The 3,111-nt window shown below is 38.0% G+C and overlaps 1 long non-coding RNA gene across 1 annotated transcript in view; it reads left to right on the top strand.

The window, feature by feature from the left end:
- Positions 1-1,553, top strand: part of LOC104868125 — a 9,907-nt gene extending 8,354 nt beyond the window's left edge. Inside the window, exon 3 of the long non-coding RNA XR_781956.1 lies at positions 1,483-1,553. This is a non-coding gene — a long non-coding RNA (uncharacterized LOC104868125). The remainder of the gene's footprint in view (positions 1-1,482) is intronic.
- The last annotated feature ends 1,558 nt before the right edge of the window (positions 1,554-3,111 follow it).

Below are 3,111 nucleotides of genomic sequence, written 5' to 3'. Positions count from 1 at the left end.
AGCAGTGTTTTAAAATTAGTACGAAGGGGTGAAGGGAGGGCAGGGACAAGGGGAAAAAATGAGAACCAAGACCTGTTATGTAGAGGTACAAGATCCCAACAATGAATGTAACTGTACTGTTTACCTAAAATGCACCAATAAACTCAAAGAAGGAAAAAACAAAACAAAATAAAATAAAATTAGTACAAGGAAAGCAAAATAAGGATTTTCTAAGCTTCCTTAAAGAAGTTAAATTTGAGGTCAAATGTGAGTTTCATTCTTGTATGTCTCATATATTTTCCTTCTGATTTCCACAAAATGCTCTTCCCAGTTTGTCTCTGAATCAAACCCTCACCTTGGCTGTGTACACTGGTTGGATGAGGTAAACTCAAGTCCCATCCAGATGAAGTTGCCCTGAGGGACATAATGGCACTAGAGAAAAGTTAGGTGAATAGAGTCTTCTGTGTGGAATAAATTAAATACAAAAGGCCCTATGTGGCTTTTCCTATCTTCCAAGAATTAACAGTGTTTCATTGTATTAGATAAACTTGTGGTGTTATTTTTCAATGATAAAATAAATGTTATGTATACAATATATAATTCATTACATGCTGCAGTGGTGTGATGAACAGCCTTTACTTCTTTCTAGGAAACTGTGCAGACAGCTGGATGCTCTTGAAATTCTTTAATATGAAAAAGTGGTGATTACCCAAAAACTTACTAATGTTCCACATTATTACCTCAATTTTAATGCCTGCAAATTTATTTCTTTGTCATGAGAATTTAAAGAGTGCTTACCAAGGAATTAATGTTGTCTTATATAAGAGGTACAGTTCTCATCTTGGTCCCACAGAAATTCACGGAAAGTTCAATTTCACCATTTTTTAAGGTGACCAAATTTCCAAATTGAATAGATTTTTTTTTTTTAATTTGCTAACACAGCCTGCTTTGGTTTTGATGTCGAGCATGAAATGCCTTTTTAATACAATGAGCCATGTTACTCTTCATTCTCACCCATCAGCACCCTGTGGAAGAATTTGGCCGAGCAACATGCAAATGTGATTTGCATATCAAAGTATATCTCGGAGATCTGGAACCTTCCAATAAATTTCAGGCTCAGTATCACGCTGCATAACTCTGCAGACAAATTCCCAAGAACCGGTACGGGATATGAATCCAGTTAGCATTGTTATTCTGCATTTTAATCTTTGGATTTTCCCAAAGCACTATGAGTCCGTTTGATAAAGTTAGAGATGCCCCATTTTACTTTATTTTTTTTAAGCAGTCAGGGACTTAAAAGCAGTTATGGCTAAAATTTGTGATTCTTCACTTGGGCCTACACATGCTCAATAGGTAAGGAAAGCAAAACAAAGTTTGACCTTAATTTTTGAGTACTTTATTATCTTAAAACTTTGCATACAGACATGTTACTCGTTTACAGAGTTGACAGAACAAAGCTTATTAGCACTAAATTGACGTGGCTTCCCTCATTTCCCCTTCGAGATGGAGGACATCGCGATAATAACAACTCAAGTAATTTTTAGGACTCCACGGGACTTGGGATCACCGGCACGTACAATGTCAAGTTCCAGACTGACCCCAAGTTGGAGCAATGAGTGGGATTCCCCAGTCACCGTCCTGAACCAGTGGTCACTCGGATCTGGGGAAAAGGCAGAGCCATGCATGGTGGAAGCACCACGAACAGAGACTGTCATCTCGTGGGAACAGGGCTGCCTCTTCATCCCTGAGGATTTGGCTGGGGCTGCAAATCCAGGACGAAGTAATGATTGGCAAGGCCCCGCCCCCCCTCAGCTCCCAGTGACACCGGCCTTCGTTCTTTCGTGGGTGAGCCAGTCCGATCTTCCTCAGTGCACCCCCACGAGCAACTGTCCACCCTGAAATCCTTTCTTTATTTTTCCTACTTTCCAATGAAAGCTTGGCCTGTCAATTCAAACTGTAGCTTTAGTTTTAATTTCCATTTCTACTAAAGCGAGAACCTATGCTAGCAAATGACACGTTCTTCTCTTTTCCTTTTTCCTATACTATGCCTTTCTCCTTGTATGTGTTACTGAGTGTTGGTTTTCTATTCTATTGCTCAACTCATCCTGTATGTTTGCAAAGTGTTAATCCCAAGGTCTCTGCTTTTCTCCATGCCTCCCTTGCTATGTCTGAGTAATTTTTGACCTGTTAAGTCTTTATAGTTCACCTAGAACTGTACTGTTTCCCTAGTGTGGCCCGAAGTTGAATTCTTTTATTTCCTTAGGTTAGTTGTAGTGCTCTATAACATATTCTGAGTTCTTAAAGAAGAGGAAAGCTGAGCATTCTCCATGGTTTCTGAGTTACAAAGCTTCATTCTGTTACAGACACAGTTTGTTTTTTGTTTTTGTTTTTGTTTTTGTTTACTTCTGGTAAGTTTATGGATTCCTGATCCTTTTGGCTTCTGGATTCCTGTTCTGAAATAATTAGTATGTGTTACCAGCGGGCTTTGGTATGGAGTAATTATTTATCCCTTATAAAATTTTGGGAAGGGTCGATTGCACTTAGAATGCAGCTAAAATAATAAATATTTAATAATATGTACTGTAAGCTTGGCACTCCAGCTGTGTGCTTCGGGCACAAGGATGAACCGGAATCGTTAATCTCCAGGATGAGGGAGGTTATCTTCCAGAAGAGGGAAGTTTCTATAGATGTGGTAAAGGTGGAGGCTTTTCAACATGTTTTAGTACACTTACATCATTTTAACATGTGATACAGAAATAATGCCAAATTACAAAAGAGAAATAAATTTCCAACATGATCTGGTTTTTCTAGATTCAACTAAAATTATCTGAACATTTTGAGCAAAATGCACCCAGTTAATATCAGTCATTAAATCTACATTTTAAATATTGTTCTATATAGATCAATAAATATACAATTTTGCATCGTTTTCGATTTTCATTCTGTCTCAAGTGGAGGGAAGCAAAGAGGGTGATAGCATTTTTTAGGTGTCTCAGTATGATGATAAAAGCATTATTTCAAGAAGCTCCCATAAAAATTCTCCAAACTAGGTATTATTGTCTCTAGTTTGAAGCTACAGGACATTAAACTGATAGATCAGATGGTCCATTCGAGGTCACCCAACATGAATAG

Source organism: Fukomys damarensis, unplaced genomic scaffold, assembly GCF_012274545.1.
Source record: "Fukomys damarensis isolate Sample0158 unplaced genomic scaffold, DMR_v1.0_HiC HiC_scaffold_38, whole genome shotgun sequence".
Lineage (NCBI taxonomy): Eukaryota > Metazoa > Chordata > Mammalia > Rodentia > Bathyergidae > Fukomys > Fukomys damarensis.
This window is presented reverse-complemented; position numbering and strand designations above follow the sequence as displayed.